The 22,808-nt window shown below is 53.0% G+C and overlaps 1 protein-coding gene and 1 long non-coding RNA gene across 3 annotated transcripts in view; both read left to right on the top strand.

Moving 5' to 3' along the window:
* Positions 1–22,808, top strand: part of PPDPFL (pancreatic progenitor cell differentiation and proliferation factor like) — a 184,002-nt gene that overhangs the window by 70,990 nt on the left and 90,204 nt on the right. The gene's annotated exons all lie outside the window — the stretch shown is intronic.
* LOC113631561 (uncharacterized) lies at positions 3,444–9,534 on the top strand. Of its 2 annotated transcripts, none has more exons than XR_003437431.1 (2): positions 3,444–5,024; positions 8,647–9,534. It is a non-coding gene; the product is annotated as an uncharacterized LOC113631561 (long non-coding RNA). The 2 variants fall into 2 exon arrangements; XR_003437432.1 differs by lacking the exon at positions 3,444–5,024 and adding an exon at positions 6,538–8,564.

Genomic DNA, 22,808 nt, shown 5'->3' with positions numbered 1-22,808 from the left:
GCCCTGACCCGTCAGCCGCCCTCTGGAAGAGCTGAGTGAGCGGAGAGTGAGCTGCCGGCTGGAAGGCTCCTAGGTGAGCCGTCGGGACCCTCCGACGTCAGCGCCGGGGTGGCGCCTGGTGGCCCCTGTATGTGTGTGCCCCATGGACGGAGACGGATTTCCTGGTGTGCGGCACCCAGCGTGGTGCTGGCTGCTGGGGCCGCGTGTGCCTTTCCTGCGTGTCCCTGAGGAGTCTGAACGATTGGAGTGGAATTAGGGTCCAGGGGCCAGGGACCTGCTCATCCTCTCCAAGAAGCTTATACGCTCATCAGAAAGGTGGAACGATGTGAATGGTTAGAGATCTTCAACTTTCAAAGCCTCCCGTCCTCAGCAAGGTCAAGCGAGGCTGTGACAGACACCGGCATCTCCAGCTGACCCGGCACCCACCAGTGCTGCCCACACCTCCCCAGGAAAGGTGTCCTGGGAGGAGAGGGCAGAATTGGCTGCGTGCCCTACAGCCCTGTCCCATTCCCCTCAGCCCTTCCCTGCCTGGGACAGGGAAGTGGTCCCGGAGGTGCTGAGTCATCACGAGGTGCCGCTGTGCAGGGGCGGAGGGTGCAGGTGGCCCAGGGGTATCGATCCCACCCTCTTCCCGTGAGAAGTAAGTTCATGTTTGCGTGGCCAGCTTGCCTTGTCTTTCTCTTCCTTGCAGCCAGACGCCTTCCTAAGGGTACAAGGTCCTGCCTCAGCTGCTGCTTGCCCTCCTGTCCATGCTGTCTTACTGCAGTGTAGACGAGGTGAGTTGTGCACGTGCATATACACTCACTGCCCTCCATCCTGCTGCAGGGCTCCCAGTGTGGACAATGTGGGCTGTGCAGAGCCCTTGCCCAGCGGTGTCTGGTGGCGCTGCCAGCCACTCTGGCCTTGGTTCTGTGCCGTTTGCAAGCCCGTCTCGGGCGATGTCTTCACACACTCCTCTGCTGTCTTGGAACGGCTTCTTCCCGCCCCTCTCACCCCCGCCCAGCCAGCACTTTGTGGCCTGGACAACTCCTCCTGATTCTCCGGAGCCTCAGTTTCCCTGTTGCTGTCAGGAAACATAGACACAGAGCTCCCCATGACCCTTGCTTTAAACTCTCACAGCAACATTTATTTTCCTTCAACATGTTCATCGTAGTTATAAGCAAATAATCCTTTGCGTGGTGGAAAGGTGATTTTTTCCCTTGTGCTTGGCTGCAAGAGAGCATGGGGCACGTGCTTTCGTGGGTGTGTTCGTCTGGCATGTGGCAGGGCACAGGGCACGTGAGGGGGACTTGAGAAGTGCATCAACCCGGGAGGAGTAGTGGATCAGCTCGTGTGCAGTGAACTCGGCCACGTGTTCCTTAAACGCAGGGACCGCTGGGCGGACCTAAGAGCAGGAAACCAGTGCGAGTCACGCGGGCTGTGACGTTCCTAGTCTGCCCCCAGCGGGGCAGCTGACCTTGCCAGAGGCCGGCAGCCTGGGCACAGGGACAGGGCTCTGGCGGCAGGGAGGCCAGGGAGCGTGGGTCAGGGAGCTTCACGGGTGCAGTGGAGGAACACTAGACCTGGGCAGTTCTCACGTGCTCACCTTGCGCCCGGTGGCCCCCTCCTTCCTGCTTCCTTGCTGAAGCCTCCACAGCTGGGGCCGCCGTCTGCACTCTCAGCTCAGCTGGCCAGGGGGCCGCAGGGCCGCCCCAGGGCCACCACCGTGATTTACACCGCCACACATTCGTTCCACTTTCTGGGGAAAGTGGGATAGGATGAGACATAAAGAAACATTATTTCCCGAAGGTGGACTCCATTTCTTTAACCATTCATAAGTGTCAAAAAATAACTTACGACCCCTCGGGGGCTGGTATTGTATTTCAGTGACTCTCCCGCTGTGACTGCTGTGTGCATTCTAGAACATCCCCCTCCCCCATGGGCGCACCCTGTGCACGCACAGCTGTGTCCGCGAGCGGCAGGGCGGCGGGACACCGTCACGCCGGGGGAGTGTCAGCGCGCACCGCACGGGGTGAGGAAACCGTCCCGTTCGTGCTGTTCTTGTGATTGATTAAATCTGGCTTTTGTGAGCCCATAAAAAGTGAGGCAGTCGGGGGACTCTGGGCTCGGTGCAAATGTGAACTACCTCTGGCAGGTGCTTTCAGCCCTGAGAAGTCTGCCCATTAACACGCAGGACGGCCATCCTGGGATGCCGCGATGCTCTGTCTGGGCCCCGGGGACAGAGAACGGGGCCTCGGAGCATCCAAACAGGCGTGGGGACCACGGCGAGTCCTCTGCTTCCCCACAGGCAGGAGCTGTCAGGGAAGCACGAGGTAAGATAAAATTGCATGTTTATTCGTTATTAAAAGAGACCAAAGAGTATAGTCACCGACTGTATTTTTTATTATGGTATGGCCGTATCGTTTAGCCTTATTATATCCGCTAATTAAAAGTTTTCTTACGTTTTCCGAAGGGGCAGCCCCAGAGAGCGCCTGGCCTGGATGTGAGACCCCAGGGGAGGCCTGGGATTGTGGAGGGATGGGGGGGTCACGCGGTGTGCCCAGACAAGGGTGAGGCATGGTATTTAAGGGGACTCCAAAGAACAGACAACCCCCCTCAAACCTGGAGCCAAGATAAATAACAGTTAATGCAACATTTAAAAAGAAATTCACGTAGGCAAACTACGGTGCGCTGGCCAGTCGCCTGTGGTTTTTTTTATATTTTTATTTATTATTTTTTTTTCAGTCACCTGTTTGTGTAAATAAAGTTTACTTGCAGCCCCAGGGCTGGGATGAGGGTGAGGCAGGGCCCTGAAAATGCAAGATGGGAGCCTGTCTTTATTCTAAGTAAATAGAAAAAAGTTTTCTTACATTTTCTGCTCTGATGGTGTTGAAAACAGGGGCTGTTCGAAATTTTTGTGATTTACTTTAAAATAACCGCGGGACAGAATCAAGAGCCCAGAAATAAACCCTAAGCACCTATAGACACAACTAGTATTTGATAAGGGAGACAAGAACACTCAGTGGAGAAAAGACAGTCTCTTCTGTAGATGGTGCTAGGAAAATTGGATATTCACATGTAAAAGAATGACCCCATCTTACACAAAAATTAACTAAAAATGGATTAAAGACTTAAATGTAAGACTCGACACCGTGAAACTCAGAAGAAAACATAGGAAAAAAATCTCCTTGACATGGGTCTTGGTAATGATTTCTTGGAAATCACACCTAAATCACAAGCAACAAAATAAAAAAGAAACAAGTGGTACTACACGAAACTAAAAAGCTTCCGCACAGCAAAGGAAACCATCAACAAAGTAAAGAGACAGCCTACCAAATGGGAAAAATATTTGCAAACCATATATTTGATATGGGATCATATCCAAAATATATAGAGAACTCATACAACTCAATAGCAACAAGTGAAATAATCCAATTAAAACATGGGCAGAAGATCGGAAGAGACATTCTTCCAAAGAAGGCATGCAGATGGCCAACAGGTACCTGCAAGGACGCTCAGCATCACTAATCATTAGGGAAATGCAAGTCAAGACCATAACGAGCTGGCACCGCACACCTGTCAGGATGCTCATCGTCAAAAAGACAAGAAATAACAAGGGCTGGCGAGGAAGTAGAGAAAAGGGAAGTCTTGCACAACGTTGGTGCAGTGGCTGTGGAAAACAGTGTGGAAGTTCCTCGAAAAGTAAAAAATAGAGCTGCCTTAGGAGCCAGCAGCCCCACTTTGGGGTATTTATCCAAAGGAAAGGAAAGCACTAAGTCGAAAATATATACGCACCCTGATGTTCACTGCAGCACTGTTTACAATAGCCGAGACATACCAACAGCCTAAGTGTCCCTCAGTGGATGAGTGGATAAAGAGGGTGTGTGAGAGCACGTACACAACGGGACGCTGTTCCGCCACGAGGCAAAAGGAAATATTGCTGTTTGTCACAACATGGATGGGCCTTGAGGGAATTGTGTGAAACTAAGTGAAATAAGTCAGAGAGAAAGACAAATACTGTGTGACATCACTATATGTAGAATCTAAAAAAAAAAATTAAAAACCCCGCCGAACTGCTAGTGAGATGAGATTTGCAGTCACCAGAGGCAGGGGAGAGGAGAGGGGTAACATTGGAGGAAGGTGGTCGGAATGAACAGACGTCCGGTTGCAGGAAGAATAGGACGAAGGCTGTGATGCCCAGCGCCGTGACCATAGTTTACGCTCTGCCCTACGGTGTACAGGAAAGCTGCTAAGAGAGGACATCCTAAGAGCTCTCATCACAAGGAGAAATGTATTTTCTCTTTTTCTTCCTTTTTTGTGTCTGTATGAGATGCTGACTGTTCAGTAAACTTATCGTGATGATCATTTCACAATCTACGTAAGTCAGGTCATCACGTTGTACACCTCAAACTTACACAGCAATGCACGTCAGCGATTTCCCAGTAAAACTGGAAAAAGTAAGATAAAAAGGAAATCTGTCCTGTCCCCACATCTAGTCCCTTCCTGTCTCCGCAAAGCGTCAGACCCGGTCCCCTCCTCCATCAGCCCCGCCAGCCCTCCGCGCGCCGTGAGCAACCCCAGGAGGCCCAGGCCCCTGTGAGGATGCGCACCGGCAGGCTTGCGCCCTGAATCTCTGAAAGCTCCACATCTTATCTAACTTTCACAGAACACGAAATATCACGTGGTTGTGAACTTGGGTCTGAGCCACAGCCCTGGCGTTAGGGATTCCACGCCGTGACAGAGGGAGAGAATTCCACCGTGAACGCGCGGATTCTGAGCAGATGCGGGAACAGCTGACCCGGGAGCCCGGGCTCCAAGCAGGTGGCGGATGCTCTGGACGCAGGAAGCCTGGTCGGAGGCACAGTGAGAGCAGCGGGTCAGGCCCTGCAGCGCCGGGCGGCTGAGTCCACGCCTGCAAGCCGCTCCCCAGTGGAGCCCGGCCAGGGCGGATGGCTGCCAGACAGCCGGGCGGATGAGTCAGCCCCGGAAATAATCCGGCTGGGACCCAGAGGGACAGCAGAGAACAGAAGGGTCAGGAGCAACAGGTGGGCCGGCCCTCAGGAAGGGTTCAGGGACTCACAGCAGGTGGCGGGGGAATGAGGGCGGGGGGATGGGCACGTGGTGGGACCCCAGGAGGGGGGATGAGCAGGCGGCGGCGGGTGGCAGGTGGGCGGGCCCAGCGGGTGTGGGACCTGCAGGCTTTCCTCGTGATTCTGGCTGCAGGTGCCGTCCCGGCACGTGAAGTCCAGTGGGGCCAAAGTGCACCTCCTTCTTCCAGGTTATTGATCTGCTTTTAAAGGAAGGGGCTTGGGACACTGGACCGATATTCACTTTAAATTAACAGTTTAGGGCTTCTCTGTGTGATTTTCAAAGTGTCAAAGGGAAGCGCAGAGGATCAAGTTGTTCCAAAGAATGATGGGGCACCAGAAGAGCATAGGAAGGGCGGCCTGGACGGCGGCGGGGGTGGGCACTGCGCGCGGGTGCGCTGGCCGCTGGGCGGGTCGGGACCGTCCCGCGTGGGCTGGAGCTCAGGCGAGCACTCCGGTCTGCCTTCCACCCGAGCGGCTGCACGTGGCTGAGGCCCCCAGGCTCACTCTGGGGAGGGGCTGGCCCCGCCTGGCCCCATCGGGCAGGCCCTGCCTCGCCCTGGGGGACGCGGGGCTGGGCAGGAGTTCGGGGCACACGGCCCTCAGCGGTGCTGTCTGCTCCGCCCCTGGAGCCCTTCCACGACCTGCTCAGCCCTGACTATGGGGCAAGAGTTAGTCTGCACCCGAGTCCCAGCATTTGTTCAGGCTTGCGACCTGCATGAGCTCCCCTGTCCTGGGCTGACTCCGTCTCTGCACTACAGTCGGGGCAGAGGAAGGGCTGGTGTTACTGGAAAGAAACCCTTTCCAGATGCCCAGCCCCGGCCCAGAGATGGTGCTGGTGTTCTTTCCTCCGCCTCGAGTTCCATCCACTTCAGCACGTGGCCCCTGGGGGCGGTCCAGGCCCCTCTGCATCCCTGTTGTAGCGTCGTCAGCACTGCCCGGGGGGCAGGGGTAGACAGGGTGAGGACGGTGGGAGAGCTGGTCCTGGGGTCGGAAGAAGGGGAGCGGCAGGAAGGGATGTGGGCGTGCACACATCTGCCAGAGGTGTGTGTCCTGTCTTCCAGACGCCTTGAGTCTGTGTTATCCCCATGGTGCCAGGCGAGGGCTCCAGCTTCAGGCCTCGCTGACCAAAGGGTTTGAAGGATGCTGCAGCCCAAAGGAGGCCACTTTTCCAAGGAAGAACGAGGGGACTTGGGTGGCCAGCAGCGTCGGGAGTCAGGGGTGTCAGAAATGCCACCTGGGGGGCTTCCCTGGTGGCGCAGTGGTTGAGAATCTGCCTGCTAATGCAGGGGACACGGGTTCGAGCCCTGGTCTGGGAGGATCTCACATGCCGCGGAGCAACTAGGCCCGTGACCCACAACTACTAAGCCTGCGCGTCTGGAGCCTGTGCTCCGCAACAAGAGGGGCCGCGATAGTGAGAGGCCCGCGCACCGCGATGAAGAGTGGCCCCCGCTTGCCACAACTAGAGAAAGCCTGCGCGCAGCAATGAAGCCCCAACGCAGCCAAAAATAAATAAATAAATTTATTTTTTTAAAAAAGAAATGGCAGCCGGACCAGGACTCCAGGGAAGCTCTGGACAGAGGCCGGGCCTGGGTGGCCCAGAGGGAGGAGTGGCCCACAGGGCTTGGCCGGGGCGCGGGCAGGGCCAGAGCCATCTCCTGGGGCAGCGCTGGGCCAGCTCTGTCTCGGGCCCGCCTGCAGATCCAAGTTTGCATTTTGACGGAACACAGGCCATCTCCTCCACCACGCAGTCTTCAAGGTCCCGTCCTCTTCACGGGTGTCCTTTCCACGCGCTCTGTCCCTGTGTCTGGCTTGTATTTACTCCTTGGACCCATCCTGGTGATGAGTGAGCTCAGCGAGGTGGTGGAGCTTCCATCCTCTTTCTTTGCTTTTCCTGCGTGAGGCGGAGTTGGCGTTCAGCTTGGACCCGCGCGGCTCTGCGTGACTTTCTCCAGGTGATCGTAGCTAGGCTTGTGGGATATCGGAGAAGGTTGGAGAAAGACAGAAAATCCGTGTGGAGTCCCGAGGTGCGTTCTGGGCTGCGATGCTGGCGGCGGTGCCACTTCTGTCCCTGAAGCCGCGGAAGGTGTTACAGAGCCTCTTCCTTCCCCCTTGTTCCTGCCTGCTCACGGCCGCGTCAGTAGTTTCTGAAGCATCTTTCCACTTATGACCCCTCGTCCCGAAGCCTGTGGAAGGGGTTTGACGGAATTAATCTTCCTTTGTGTTTTGAAGGTTTCCGCCCTTTCCTGTCTTGTTTCCTGTTCTGGGTCCACGTCTCTCTCCCCCCTTCTTGCCTTCGGCGTCTTCTAGGCGGTTTTCGGCAATTCGTCTTTGCTTCCCAGTCTTAGCGAGCGTGACAGCGCACGGGGGGATGTTCAGGGAGACTTCGGGGTGGAGGGGAAGAGGCTGGAGGAAGGAGGGATGAGGCGTGGCCACCGCGGGTGGCAGAGGAGGGACGGCCTTCCGGGTTTGCCACGTCTGGTCGCAGAGTCACGTCGGGGTCCTGTGGGCCGTGGGCTCAGCCCCGGGTGAGGTGGGGGACTGGCACCTGCCAACGTTCCCTTTGTTCCTGCTGCCGACTCCATCTCCAACCGTAAGAAACACAAATTTTTAATTAGAAAGAACTGCATTAAGTAATGATCCTTGTGGGGGAAAATATCCGACTTTTGATTTTCATACATTTTCCAGAAGCTTAATTATAAGGAGTGTTAGCTCTTCGGGAAAAAACTTAGTAAAAATTTGAAAATATACCGAGTTTGCTCCCAAAGGCCCGGATGGAAGGGGCACGGACCTCAGCTCACCCTGACGGCCCCTCCCGCCCCCGGGGGCCTGTCCGAGATTTCCGCCTTCTCGGTGCTCCGGGGGCAACCCGGAGAGAGGAGCCTTCTAGACCAGCTTATAAAATGTGGATCCGCGTTACTGATCGATGAGTTTAAGGATTTTCTGACCGCCCGCGTCGAGCGTTGAGACCGCGTTTTCACGCCGGTGGTGGGTGGTGACTCACGCAGGCACAGGGGGGCGGCTCCAGGACGACAGCTGGCTGAGCTGTATTCCGCAGGGACACCGCGCGGGTCCATCTGGAGCGCGGCTCAAGCCGAAGTGGAGGGAGCCAGGTGTGGCTGTGCCTGGGAGCCAAGCCCCACGTTCACACGTGTCCGTGAGCTCCGGACTGGAGCGGGCAAGCTTCCTTCCCACCACACCTGGCTGCGGGGCACAGGAAAAGCTACACCTTGTCGCACAGCTGGGAGGTGGCGGCCCGTGCAGTTGCAGGACGTGGACCCGGCAGCGGGCACCTGGTCATCCCTGACCGCAGGGGGTCTCTGTTAGACTCTCGGCAATTATGACACAGTGACTTCCCAGGCCAAACTTGATGCCAGAAATGTTCAAAATAAAGGGTCTGGAAGAGCCAGAATTTGATTTAAAAAGACCCGTGAGATCCGGTGGAGAGCACTGAGCAGGGACCTAAATGCCCCTAGACTTCTCCTCCGGCTGCCCACGGTGAGCTTTCATAATAAATGAGTGTATGTAGCAGTGCCGTTCCATGATTTTACCTTAAAGTCTTAAATATATTTTGTGTAAGGGATGCACATGAAAGACACCTTGACAGAGGAAGGTGACCTAGTGGAGGATCCATGAGGAAAGGAGGGGAGACGCTGTGCAGACGTGTCATCTCGCGCGGGCGTGTGTACCTGCAGGACTACTGGGCTTCTGTCGCCTGAGATGGGGGAACCGACAGGCTGTGTCCTGTCACCCCTCCCCTCGTGGCACCGGATGCACGTGACTGTCCCCGCAGGACAGAGAAAAGCCCCCCGACCCAGGGCACCTGCCTGCAGAGTGACAAGGCCACGCTGAAGGGCCCCCGGCAGGATAATCCCCCGCAGGGCGACATCCCCTCTTCCTCCCCTGAGCCCGCTGCTGCCGGAGGAGATACTGGGTTACGCAGGGGCTCGGTACGATGTCCTGACACCTTGCTCTGAAGGCTTACTGGCCCCTGGCCGCTCCAGGTGGCTGGGAGGACGTGGGTCAGGCAGGGACAGGCATTTACCGCAAGACAGCGAGGGTGATGTGGACGGAAACATGGGCGGAAAGGGGCTGCGCGACAGGGAGGACATTGATTTTGCCTGCTCCAGAGGCTGCAGCGTGGCCCCGGTGGGCGGGGACAGTGGCCCCAGCAAAGCCCATTCTGGGAAAATGTCCCGTCCTCTCCAGAGTCACCGGCGTGCCGGCGGGTCTCAGAGCAGTGCCCCGGCCAGCGCCCAGCCTTGCGGCTAGACCAGCAACGTGGCTGCGACCTCCTGTGCGTTTGTACTGGGTCCCACTGACTTGCCATCCAAAATCGGGTTTGAAAATGTATTTTTACATAATATCATCCAATCACGGTCTTCTTAAAGGTATGCGGCATCAAAGAATGCCATTGACTGCGATTTATAGCATGACATTGAAAAATGCAAATGTATTTGTACCTCTATTACTGGCTTGCTCTTTTCCTTTACACATAACGAGGGGTTCCGGGGGTAAGTGAGGGGGAGCCTGAACAAGAGGCGGACCTCAAGGGAAGCAGAGTTTTCTTGATAACCAGAAATATTAGAACTTGGATCTGGGATTAATTATCTGAATCTTTTGAAAAATTATCGTTTTGATTCCTCATCTGAAAATCCTGAAATTCTACGGTCCCTTGAGGGTGTGAATCAAATAAGCAAAATGAAGTGGGTAAAACTCTTTGGATTTCTTGGGGAGAGAGGGCTGAGAAGGGCCTGCTTCCTGAAGACTCAGCCCCTCGGGGAGCAGCAGCCCTGATTCTCAGCTGCCCTGCACCTGCCCCCAGCTGTTCGTGCTGGAAATGGTATGAACTAGCGACACTCAGATTTGTAACCTGGGGACTCGGGGGTGGGGGGTTAATTCTGTCCCTTGAGGGCTGCAGACACGCCTTTTTCTCATCTCCTAGCTTCCTTTACACTTAAGAGAAGATCACCATGTGCTTCTTTAAAGGAACCCTGGTCCAGGCGACGTAGCAGCTTCCCATTATGTGGCATCCTTCTCTGAGGCCCTGTATCCCGTCATCATTGTATCTCTAACCTGATGACTTGATGCCAAACTTCCTAAAATGTGGCTTTACTCCCAGAATTTCAATGCGGTTGAGGCACTTAATATCTCTTAACTCTGTTTCTACCATCTTCTGGTTCATCTGTTTTTGCCAGTATTTAGGAATAACAAAGGGTAATTCGAATGAGTCATGCTTGGTGTATACACATGCGGGGGAGGAGAACTGGAAAATAAATAGAACATGGACAAGAGGTGACAGGAACAGAAACATCATTCTTTACCTCATGTGACGGTTTTGGACACCAGTGGCATCAGTCTGAGACCTTGGACCAAGGTCTCGGATTCAAGGTTCTGTCTGCAGTTTCTAGACATTTGGATAGGTTTTATGATGTTATACTCTTCAAGGAATGAGGTCAAATTTCTTTCTATGCCACAGAGTCTATATGGGAGTAGTTTATTCCCAAATACTTGCAGAGTGCCCAAGACAGCCCTTTCTTTTACATCTTAGAGTTGGCATTTGTATCTTAGAGATGGGTACGTTGAGGAAGGACAGAGAGGAAAGTCCAGCTGATTGGCCTTCGTGTGAGAGCGTAGAGCCTGTGTTGGGAGGAGACACATGTACGTGAAGCTATAAATATTCATGGTTTCTTAAGTTTATGCCGTTTTTTTGTTTGTTTGGATTTTCCACGTAGTTGATCATGTCAACTGTGAACAAGGTGTTCTTATTTCTTCCTTCCTAATCTGGATTTATTTCCCCAGCCCCTTGGGGTCAGGCTGGCTGGAGCTGGCTGGATTTGGGTCTTTCCCTTCCCCCGGGGCAGTTGGTCTCTGATAAACCCCAGCTGGTTAGACTCTGGTTAACTAGTTTTCCTTGAGGCCAGGCCTTGTTGAGAAGAACAGGGTGCTCTGGTGTTTTTCAGAGAGCTTTCGCCTCCCCCTTCCAGAAGCCCGGGGGACTTTTCTCTGCTTTTTACCGTGGGAACCCGGCCAGGATTCCACCACATCATGAGGCCTGGGGCTGGGGCCCCCTGGAGCGTTAACTCTCAGACTTGCCCACGTGGGGCCCCGGCTGTACTTTCCTTGCGATCCAGGTCCTACTCTGGATCCACGGCAGTGTCTGCTCCGGTGCTCTGCTCCGGGAAAGAATGACCACCACGCTGGCCTGGACTCGCGCCGATGCCGTGTCCCCGCGAGGGATCCACGAGTACTTGTCATCCTTCAGTCTGTTCGGGTTGTCACTTGTCCTGAGGATGGAGGCATGGCTTCCAAGGTCCTCACGTGGGAACCTGAAGCTGGAGGCCCGGGAGGGGTTTTTCCGTGGATTCCTGCAGCTGGTTAGTTTTCTGGACCTCACCCAGGTGACGCTCCCCTTCCCCAGAATTTCTAGGTGTGTGTCAAGTGCAGGACTGGTTCTTTCCCCACGGAAGCATGATAACAAGTTCAGTTAACACAGTGCTGAGCACACGTTCCTTCCTTCCTTCCTCCCTCCGTGGAATGTGCCTCCTAAGTGCAGGCGCCGTTCTGGGCTCTGGAGTCATTGTGAGCAGGACAAACACAACTTTGCCCTCCAGAGGGGTCGCCCTGGTGGGTGGTGGGCAGCGATCACGGCGAATGAGGAAACACAGAGCGTGTTAGGTAGTGACACCTGCTACGAAGCAGAATGAAACACGGGGAGAAGAGCAGGTTGGAGACCAGGGCTGTTCGGACCAGCCAGCCAGTGACACTCTGTCCACAGGATGGCTCAAGCCACTCCTGAGAGCACGGAGGGGAGTGGGTGTGGGTGGGGGGAGATCGGTCATGAGGCCCATGGCCGGTGCCAAGACAGCCCGTGTAGGCTTGGAGCAGAGCGGAAGCAGTGAAGGTTGTAGGAAGAGGACAGACTCTGGACGAACGCTGGTGGTGAGGATGGTTGTCGGGGATGCAGCTGCCGGCAGGGGCAAAGCCGTGCAGGTAGGGATGGGCAGGGACGGACTGCCTGTTACACGCCTGCTCAGGTGGAGGCTGCATGGCGATTGGAACTTTGGAGAATTCTGCCCTTAAACAGCCGTCCAGTCACGCAGACCCGTGGACAGCAGGCCTCTCCTTGGATCCACGTGCAGGATCATTTCAGACGACGTGACCAGCCGGGGTCAGGATGCCCCTCCGGAAACCGGCTTCAGCGTGAGTTCTCCAGGACATCGCTATCGTCTTCTTGTTCTGCACGCCCTGCTGTCCTCAGCGTCTGCCCAGGACCAGCAGATCTGGCTGGCTCTGAGTCCTGCTGCCAACGAGGCTGCAGCCTTTTCCCTCCTTTTAGAGGGACTGGTGTGGGGGGGGGCATTTGTCCCCAGGGCATTGTGTCAGCTTGAGTGACGAGCCCGGGGGATGGTGACCTCAGAGGAGGACCCTGTGCTTGCCGGCTTGGACCGGGGTGATTCCGCCGCGGGCATGTCTGGGGTTGTCGCAGCTGGTGAGGGCTGGCGCTAGAGCACAGAGGCTGAGGACGCTGCTGACCCCCCTGAGACACAGGACAGCCCCCTTGAAGCATTACCTGCCCCAAAGGCCAGAAGGGACGAACCTGAGAAAATCAGGGCTGACCTGAGACGAGGTCCCTGCTGACCCCCTCGGAGGACAGACGGACACCTGAGACTAGATCCTATCTGGGAGGAGGGCGGAAGGGGGGCACCCACGTCTCCTACAGGCCTTCCTGCTGCTCCTGGCCACGCAGTCATCACTTCTCTCCAGACCACTGGGCAGCCTCCACTGGGCCCCCCTTATGCCCACCCCATAGGTGCCCGACGTCCACTTAGGAGGCAGGGGAGACTCCCTCAGGTGCAGCTGAGAAACATTGAATAGCCTTCCTTTGAAGCTTCGAGCTTGGTTTAATGTCTGCTGTGGAAAAGTGCAAGACAGAGACTCGGACCTTCAGCACCTAGGGCGCCTGTAGATGCTCCCAGGGGGATTCTCTCCAATCCAGGGGACGCAGTCAAATTCCCGAGGGCTGATTTTGACCCATCCCTCGCTGGGTGTGACTCCCCCAAAGCCAGGAAACAGCTGCTGCCTGTGGTGCCTGGTGCCTGGGGAGCTCTGGAGAGCAGTGGGGAGCAGTGGGGAGCTCTGGGGAGCAGTGGGGAGCTCTGGGGAGGAGTGGGGAGCTCTGAGGAGCAGTGGGGAGCTCTGGAGAGCAGTGGGGAGCAGTGGGGAGCTCTAGGGAGCAGTGGGGAGCTCTGGGGAGGAGTGGGGAGCTCCGGGGAGCAGTGGGGAAATCTGGGGAGCTCTGAGGAGCAGTGGGGAGCAGTGGGGAGCTCTGGGGAGCAGTGGGGAGCTCTGGGGGGCTCTGGGGAACAGTGGGGAGCTCTGGGGGACTCTGGGGAGCAGTGGGGAACTCTGGGGAGCAGTGGGGAGCTCTGGGGGCTCTGGGGAGCAGTGGGGAGCAGTGGGGAGCTCTGGGGGGCTCTGGGGAGCAGTGGGGAGCCCTGGGGGTTCTGGGTAGCTCTGGGGGACTCTGGGGAGCTCTGGGGAGCAGTGGGGAGCAGTGGGGAACTCTGGGGAGCAGTGGGGAGCTCTGGGGAGCAGTGGGGAACTCTGGGGGCTCTGGGGAGCAGTGGGGAGCTCTGGGGAGCAGTGGGGTGACCAACTTCACCTCCTCTTCAGCACTTAAAGGTTAAAACCTGTAAATGGCAAGACTTCTCTTTCTTTCTCCTTCTGCTTATTTTTGAAGTGATGCCATGATGGGCATGCGGGGCCTGGGAGAGGCTGCTGGCTGGAGGCCGAGGGCGCCTCTGATTCAAACCTGAGGGCCTCCAGCACCTCACGCCCTTCTGCAAACATCAGCGCATGTCCAGGACCATGTGCCCTTGTTGGCTGGCTCTCTGTGTTTGTACTTTCTCACTCTCAGCTGTGTTTTCTGTTCTGCTGCAGGCACGGGGCTCTTACTAGCCGAAATGGAAGGAAACTATTTAGTAAGCGTTTCTACCCCGGTTCTTCCAGAAGCAATTTGCGTCTCTGTGCTATTAGCTTGAATTCAGCTGAAGTCATTTGCCATCGGGGTTATTTTCCTGTTAACTCAAGAGAAACCCAACACTCCGGGCCCCTCTGGGCTCTACACACCCCACTCCCTTGTTCCATGTTTAAAAATGTCAGATAAATCGTCCTGAGATCAACAGAAATCAGCTGATGAAAACAACTCGATTTTGGTGAATCAATCTGTATGAATGACACAGAGAAAAATGCTAGACTTGAACATTTCTTTTCAGGATTTCATGATTCTTCCCTTTTTCATTTCCTAGGAATTCTCATCATGCTCTCGCTGCCGTAACATCATGATACTCGTTCTCATAGAGATGAGGTTTTATATCCAGGTCAGCCAAGACTCCCAAGCCAGTTGTAAATGCAGATGTTGCCCAAATTGTAATAGATACAAAAATAATTAGAAGGCGAAGCATAAGGTCTCGAAGACAGAAAAGAGGAGTGCGGAGGACACAGTGGGCAAGAAGGGAAGGCTTCTGGAGAGTCTGAGCGAGCTCTGCCTCTCATCGTCACATCCTGGGTTTCCAACATCTGGAGGAAAGCTACTTTTCAGAGATTTATGTCTCTCCCTCTTTCTCTCTCTCCCTTTCTTCCCCTCTCTCTCTCTGTCTCCTTTTTTATATATATAAAAAAGAATTAAAAAGGACTTGAGATGACACTTTCTTTAAATAGTTTTATTTGTTACTTTGGATTTGAAAAGAAGTGCTGTGCTAAGCAGGACTGGACAGCATCTTGGAACAGGTGTCAGAGGCCGTAAAGGGAGAAGGTTCACAGCAGTCTGATGGGCAGCGCGGGGCCCCATCGGGAAAGAACAGGGAGGAATTGTTTAAAATCCCAAGAAAAAAAATAAACCTACCTATCTCAGAGGACTCAGGGCAAGTATTTCATTAGCTTTTTTTGTTCAGAAATATTACTTCTCACTCGATTTCATTCCCACCACTTTATTTTTGTTCAAAGTTGAAAGCAAACGAGTGCCTCTCAGTGTAGAGAAATGGAGTAGAGTGTAAGTCCCTGGATCCTGAAACAGTGCAGGTGGATTTCTCCTCCGATGAACTGTTCAGAAGAACACTGACACCTCACCAGGACTCAGCGGGTCCCCGTGAGCCCCGAGGGCATCAGAGCCGTGGACGAGGGCTCTCTGACCCTCAAACTGTCATGTGACCACTGGATCAAGGAAATCCTTCAAAGAGACATTCATTTAATAGCTGTAATTACAACTTAAAATGCAATAACACTGGGATAGTTTCCTAAGAGACTCAGTTAAACGTATGCTAAATTAATTGCATAAGTTGTAAGACTCTGAGTGCAGACTTTTATGTAAAATCCCAGTGCTAGGAATTTTGGGGTGATGGTGGACAGATGCAAAGAAAAGAGGCATAATGTCTCTCATTGAAGGAAGTTGGGTCCAGCAGGCTCAGGCCTGGGGAGGGGCTTCAGGGGCCTGGCAGGAAGAGACCCTCCCTTTCTGCTCTGTCCTGGGACAGCGTCCCACCCAGAGGCGGGTGGACGGGAGTAAAGGCCGGAGGTAAAGGCAGGAGGTCTGCACAGGGCAGTTGTCAGCCCCTTTCAGCCCCCCGTGTGCTGTCCTCCTTGGCTGGGAAAATAAAGCCTCAGAACGGCTGGAAATGAACACTTGGCCATCGAGTTGAATGAGAACTCTGCTGAAACATTGCCATTTTCCTCAATAATGGAGATTCCAAGTTATAATAAATGACTTTCCATTGCATACGTCAGTGGGAATGCACTGGTAGAAACTGGGTACAATAAATAAGCCACTGAGGAGGGACGTTTGACAGTCAGGCCCCAAACCGAAGAACTGTTTCACCAGACTGCAGTTCCGTTCTGCGCAGACATTGTAGAGTTGTGCAAATTATGATGATAAAATGTGCTGAATGAGACACCTTCAAATTTGTGTAAAGCAAGCACATTACGAAAAGAAAGTTTTGGGGAGTTTTGAAATTGTCTTTGTGAACAGTGACTAATGACAGGAAAAGGAAAATGGCGGTCGGAAGGAAATACCCTCATTTGCCCGGTGATGTTTCTTTTTGGTTTGGCTTGAAATGTTTCCTTAGTATCACCTATAAGATGTTAGAAAATATCTACGTCTGGTTAAATTCAGATTTACTTGTGTGTTCTTTTTCAGTTTCCATGAGAATCCGTGTATGTAGAGAAATGCATGTTTTCCTAGGCACGCATCACATCCGCTCTCTCCGCGAGGTCTGTTTCTCAGCGATCTGCTTTAACTACGAGACTAAAAGTGGGAGGTTTCAGAGCAAGAGACTCAAAATTTCCTCCTCTTGACCTTGTCCCTTGACGAAGGCCTTCGTGGTCTGTCTACCAACCAGCATCCCCGTCTGGTCTTTAGAACATCACATGGTTCACATTAGGACCCTTGACAATGTTCCTGAAGCCTGAGAACTCTTAGGCCTGAGAACTCTTAGGGTGTTTCTCTGAAAAGCAATACACAGCCACCTCCCAGAAAGGCCCTTAGTAACTTGGGGCAAAACTGAGCTCGGATAGGGACCGCTCTCTCTGTCTCTACCAGGCCAGATGCCGCTGGGGAGCCTGAGCCAGTTCTGATGCAGAAAAGTGAGACCCCTGAGGACAGTCCCCGCCACCCCCCACAACTGAGCTTTTAATCGCTGTTACCCAGGGTCACCCAGCAAAAGGCAGCCGCTTCCGCTCAGATGCTGCACACTTCCGTCTCCATGGCCCCTCCCCCTCTGGAATGACCCCCTCGAGGTTTTACACACGCTGTCTATAAATCTTGTTTTATTAGTTACAGTGACTAACATGTTTTTACTTTAATTGGATTTTTTATGGCGATAATTATAGATTCAAATCTGGCTGCAAGAAACAGTACAGAGAGATCCTTTCCACACATTTGTTTTTCCCCAATGGTACCATTTTGGGAACTATAGTCTCTTATCCCAAGCAGGAGAGAGTGACGTGGATGCAGTCACCCATCTTACTCCCACTTCCCAGCTTCTCCCGTGTTCCTGGTGTGTGTGCGCTAGGCTCCGTCCCATCCTATCGCTTGTGCGGCTTCTCAGCCCCACTCCTACCTGCCCACCGCCGTCATGGACCCACACAACCCCTCCTGTGGCTCTCACAGAGCCCGCATGACACCCACAGCCTCCTGCACTCCCCACTTCTGGCTCAGCCTGGGAAACAGCCATGTGCCCCACATTTTTCAGGGCTATAAAAACGGAATACATAAACGGCTTGTGCACGTGGGTTGTATGATAGCTGAAGGTCCGGTTTTATAAGAAGCCGACACGCTGTGCCCTGAGTGGCTGCACACCCTCACGTTCCACTAGCAACGTGTGAGGGGAGCGCCCTCCCTGGGGCTTGGGGCTGTCACTGGTTTTTATTTTAGCCGCTCTGGTAGGTGACCTCTCACTACGGTTTTAATGTGCGTTTCCCTGAGGGCTAGGGATGGGCTGATCTCCCATCTGTAGGTGGTCTTCAGTGGAATGTCTGTTCACGTCTCTCACCCAAACAACTTGGACTGTTTGCTTTAACATTGAGTTTCGAGAGCTTTTTATATATTCTGGATACAATCGTTTGTGGGTTATGTGTCAACATTGCTTCCAAGTCTTTACCTTACTGTGGTCAGCTCCCTCCTGGCTGATTGTAACTCGCCTTACAAGCTGAGTTAGGCATGACCTCTCCAGAGAAGCCTTCCCTGACCCTCCAGGCTGGGGAGGTGCCCCTTCTCAGGGCTCTCCCGACGCCGAGCCCACCATAGTCTCTGAGCCCCGCCGACGTGGCCGGCTCCCCCAGGGCCGGTGCCACAGCCGTCATCCCCGTCGTGTCAGTTGCTTATTCGCTTATTTCCTCACTTAGATTATAAACTTTCCGAAGGCAGAAATTATCATTGACTCATTCCTACATCCCCAGAACTCTTTAACTATCAGACATGTAATCTTTGTTGAATGGCTAACTGGATTAATATAACCTCTCATTCAGCTTTTTTCTTCCCTTTCAAATTTCTGTCTTTTCCTGATTTGTTCTTTTCTTTTTGAATCTATTTCCTTTTATTTCCTCGTTACTGAATAAGGAATTCAAGAGAAGAATGAGATAGATATTTTTTTGAAAACCATTCTTCCTGTAGGAACTTGATTCAGGGAATGTATTCCCTAAAGATATATTTCCATTTACACACAATGAACAGATAGGAAAGCTGGATTCCACGGGAGACCTTCTCAGGGACAGTCATCCAGGTGGGAAGGGGGTCTGCGAAGAGACATAGCCACGCGTCCACGTCAGATGTGGATGTAACGTAAGTCCGTTTACTCAGAAGTGCTTGCTGAGCGCCTTGGTAAAGTGGAGGTTAGAAAGGAAACGAATGTATACATTGTCTACTAACGACACTTATAATGACTAAGTCAACTTCAAGCAAGTTTTACAGTCGTATTCTTCAAATATGCGTAAAGTCAGGTTAATTTCTCACCACTTCACATAAATTATGCCCAGAGGTCTAATAGGCTAGTTCTTACTAAGACATAGCTAAGAAAAGCAATAAAAGAAAACAAGGTTCTCTCACACAATAAGTAAGTTTAAACGATAAACTTAAGCTGTCCTTTGTTTTCCTCAGGAAGGTCAAGGAGTGATGATTTGAATCTCCTCTCTCGTGTCCCTTAAGTATTCCCTTTATCTGTGGAAATGTTCTGGAAAATGACTATAGCCAGTCACGGAGGGCACTCGAGGGTGGTTTGTGCTACTTCAGTGAAGAACCTGATTGGTAAACTTCAGGGGAGGACCCTGGCCCAGAACTTTGAGGGCCGTCACTTCCCGGCCTCCTGACCTGCTGGGGCAGTGGGTCCAGGAGGCCCGAAGCCAGCTCTGGGCAGATGGGAGACAGTCCCAGAATCCAGGGCTCCAACCGGGCTTGTGGGCCCTTGGGGACCTCCCAGCGCCGTCCTCGCGCCCGTCAGCTGAGTGTCATCAAACGCTGGCGGGGGGCGGACTCTCCAGGGTGGCGGCGTGGAGGGGGCGTTCCTGCTGCTCACGTGAGGCCCTGCCGGCCGGAGCCCCGGCCCCTACACCAACTGTCGGCTGTTCTGAATTAAACTCACGCACGATGTTCCATAGACGCTCAGGGACCCCGGACAAAGTCGAGTCTGGGGGACTCGTCTCTTGATTTTGCAGTTGGAAGCATTTTGCAAACGTAATTTAAAACTGCAAGAAGCAGGCGATCCCTTCCTAACAAGCCTGAAGCTGTGCTGCTCCAGGGGACGCAAGATTCCACTAATGACAGAGGAATTCTGGCATCGCTTGCGGTATTTTTCAGATTTTTGGACTTGGAGCGAATTCCTAACAATTTGCTAACCTATTGATTGTTCGCATCCTGCCGTTCAGGAGAGAAATCCCTCCACAGCACCCACCCTGGCCGTCCGGGCCCCGTGGACACGGCGTGGTGTTCGTCGCCGTCGCCTTCCTTCCACGGGCCCGGGGCCAGTCCCCCAGAGTTCGCCCGGCCGAGCGCTGGCCGCCCCACCTGTCACCCGGAGGCGTCCTTGGAGAGAAGCTGTCAGTGCACCTGCCCCTCCCCCCAACCCTCCCGGTAATTCACCTCCTAACCCAGCAAGAAAGGGCCTGAACCAACCGCCAGACATGCCTGCAGGCCATGGCCCCTGTCCTAACACAGGCTTTGAAACGATTCCCTGACACAGGGTTCCCAGGCTGGAACACAGCCAAGTGACTAAATTCATATAATTTAAAGAGCAGCGTGAATGACTAAGTGCAGCAGAGGTCGGAAGACAGCAGCCCACACTGAGCTGCAAAATCCAATGAGAGTCCACTTCCTGGGTGAGTGAAGTGAGCATCCTCGGGCAGGTCTGGCCTGCTGCCGCTGGGCTCTGAGAAGCATCAGGAAGGTCTGGGGCAGACGGGCCGGTGACGGGGCCCAGGGCCTCCCGGCCACACGGGCACCTTCCTCCAGGGAATCACCGCCCTGTCGGGATCTGCTCAATGGCTCTTCCCGCCCAGCGATAGTAAAATAGCTGAGAATTATTTTCTAAAGCGTTTAGGTGGAATTGAGCATAAGTCGTTCTCGTGCTTTTAAAGGATAATAAGCGATTTGATTTTGTGTTGGACGTCGGGCTGTCGTCACCCCGAGATGCCCCCTGCTTGGGCACCCGAAGCTTGTGCGTTCTGCCTCGTGTTCCCGTCTGCTATAGAAGGCCTTTCATTTTCCCGAAGTAGGCTTCCCTCCCCTTTTCAGGCAGGTTGAGACTTTCCCCTTCTCCGTTCCCCAAAGGCCTTGCAGGTACCACGTGTCAGCACCTTCCCCTGTGCCCTCCCACCCACCCAGGAGGGATTTGGTATCTGCAACAGTCAGCAGTGTTCAAACACTGAAGAAAGGGAAAACGCTGACATCTGATCCTTAAATATTGATACTCACTTGTTGATTCTACCTAGATTTCATAGTCTTTAAACTTCAAACCTAGAGAACCAGAATAGACTCCCAAAGAAGACATACAGATGGCCAACAGGCACATAAAAGGATGCTCAACATTAATCATCAGGGAAATGCAGTCAAAACCACACTGAGACACCACCTCACGCCTGTCAGAATGGCTGTCATCAAAAAGACAGCAAACAACAAGTGTAGGTGAGGCTGTGGCCCCGTGCACTGTTGGTGGGAATGTAAACCGGTGCAGCCGCTGTGGAAAACGGTGTAGAGGTGCCCCAAAAAGTTACAGCTAGAGCTACCATACCGTCCAGCAATTCCACCCGGGGTATTCATCCAAAGGACATGAAAACACTGTCTCAGAGAGACGTCTGTACCTTTGTGTTCCTGCAGCATTATTCACAATAGCCAAGGTATGGGGACAACCTAAATAGTACTTCCCAAAGTGAAAATGAAAAAACTTGGAAGCATAACTTTTACACAGAAGTCATTTTATGAGCTGCAAAGCGAGTTCACCACGGGACCACCGACCTCTAAGACTGTAGACTGAATTTGAAGTCATCTCTTACTTATGTAGTACTTTCATAACATCTCAAACACATTAGGAGAATGAAATTAAAATGGAATCAAAGCTTCAGTGATCACCCAGCTGTTTGAATACATCTAAACCACGTGCTCCTTCATTCCTGTTAACAGAAGGGTGAAGGCTGCTCGGTTTTGGCCTCGGAGGAGGGGGGTTGCTCCAGCTGAGAAGCAGGGGCTGTGAGCAGAGCGGAAGGGGACGGGCTCTGGTTTTGGACGCGTCAGCTTCGAGGTCTCTGCAGGCACGTGCTCTGGGTGGTCGGGGGGCCCAGCTGGTTGGGGTGGAGCTGGCCGCAGCCCAAGGAGACAGACAGGCGCCTGGGGGCTTTGTCAAGACAGAGCGGACAGAACAGAGACTCGAATTGGAATTTGCATACACTGAGAAATTTGACATGGACGTGGAAAACAATTCACTTTCCACAGATTGCACTGTCCATGAAGAAAGGAAACTGAAAGAGCGTCAGGAGTTTATTCGTCGAAAGTGGAGGCCGGTGTCCTGGATTCACTCCCTGGGTGACAGTTCTAACCTCCCTGCAGGTCCAGGTCGTTGTGTGAACTGACCGGTGTGTGGCCAAGACGAGATCTCCGTCAACCTGTGCCTCTAATCAGTGATATACTGTGGGGTTTCCGGGGGAAACTGAAAGAGAGAAGGTGGAGACTGTAATATTTTAAATGCATCAGAAAACTAGGCCTAGGGATCTCACTGATGGTCTCAATAGTCTGCTTCCTCTGACCAAGGAAGCAATTCTCTAATCCCTCAGTGGCTCATTAATGTAACAAGAAATCTAAACTTGACATTGCAGAGAAAAAAAGGCATTTTTAAAGGAAACACAGGTATTATGCTTTTTATAATACTGGATTTACTTGCTAATATATTGTTTAAAATCTTTATGTCTGTCCATGGGAGAGATTGGTCTGAAAATTGCAACACATTTGTCGGGTTTTGGTATGAGATTTATGCTGGTCTCATAAGATGAGTTGACCGCTAGTCTCTGTTCTCTATTCTTTGAGAAAGTTTATGTAAAAACTGATGTTACTGCTCCCTGAAACATTTGCAAGAAATTACCGGTAAGTGGAATAACCATCAGCCTCAACTTGGGCCCTACCTGGTTCTCTGCACTGAAGGAATTTGCCTAATTTCTGCGAGCCTCTGTCTCCGTATCTGCAAAGTTGATTTGATACCTAGTCAATTTCTGTTTAGACTCGTTGTGGAGATAATAAGTCCCTCTTGCTTTCCCTTACCTGTGGAAGCTTGCAGAGTGCCACGGAAACATGTCATAAACCTCTGTGAGGTCCTTGACAGTGTTTTGTTTTTAAACATCTTTATTGGAGTATAATTGCTTTACAAAGGTGTGTTAGTTTCTGCTGTATAACAAGGAGAATCAGCTATACATATACATATATCCCCATACCCCCTCCCTCTTGCGTCTCCCTCCCTCCCTCCCTATCCCACCCCTCTAGGTGGTCACAAAGCACCGAGCTGATCTCCCTGTGCTGTGCGGCTGCTTCCCACTAGCTATCTATTTTACGTTTGGTGGTGTATATATGTCCATGCCACTCTCTCGCTTCGTCCCAGCTTACCCTTCCCCCTCCCCGTGTCCTCAAGCCCATTCTCTACGTCTGTGTCTTTATTCCCTGACAGTGTTTTACACAAGAAGGCAAGTGAGTAGACAGCAGAGGTCAGGAAGTCG

The sequence above is a fragment of the Aethalodelphis obliquidens genome, unplaced genomic scaffold, assembly GCF_003676395.1.
Source record: "Aethalodelphis obliquidens isolate GAN/ISIS:26980383/991018 unplaced genomic scaffold, ASM367639v1 scaffold33, whole genome shotgun sequence".
NCBI classification, from domain to species: domain Eukaryota; kingdom Metazoa; phylum Chordata; class Mammalia; order Artiodactyla; family Delphinidae; genus Aethalodelphis; species Aethalodelphis obliquidens.
This window is presented reverse-complemented; position numbering and strand designations above follow the sequence as displayed.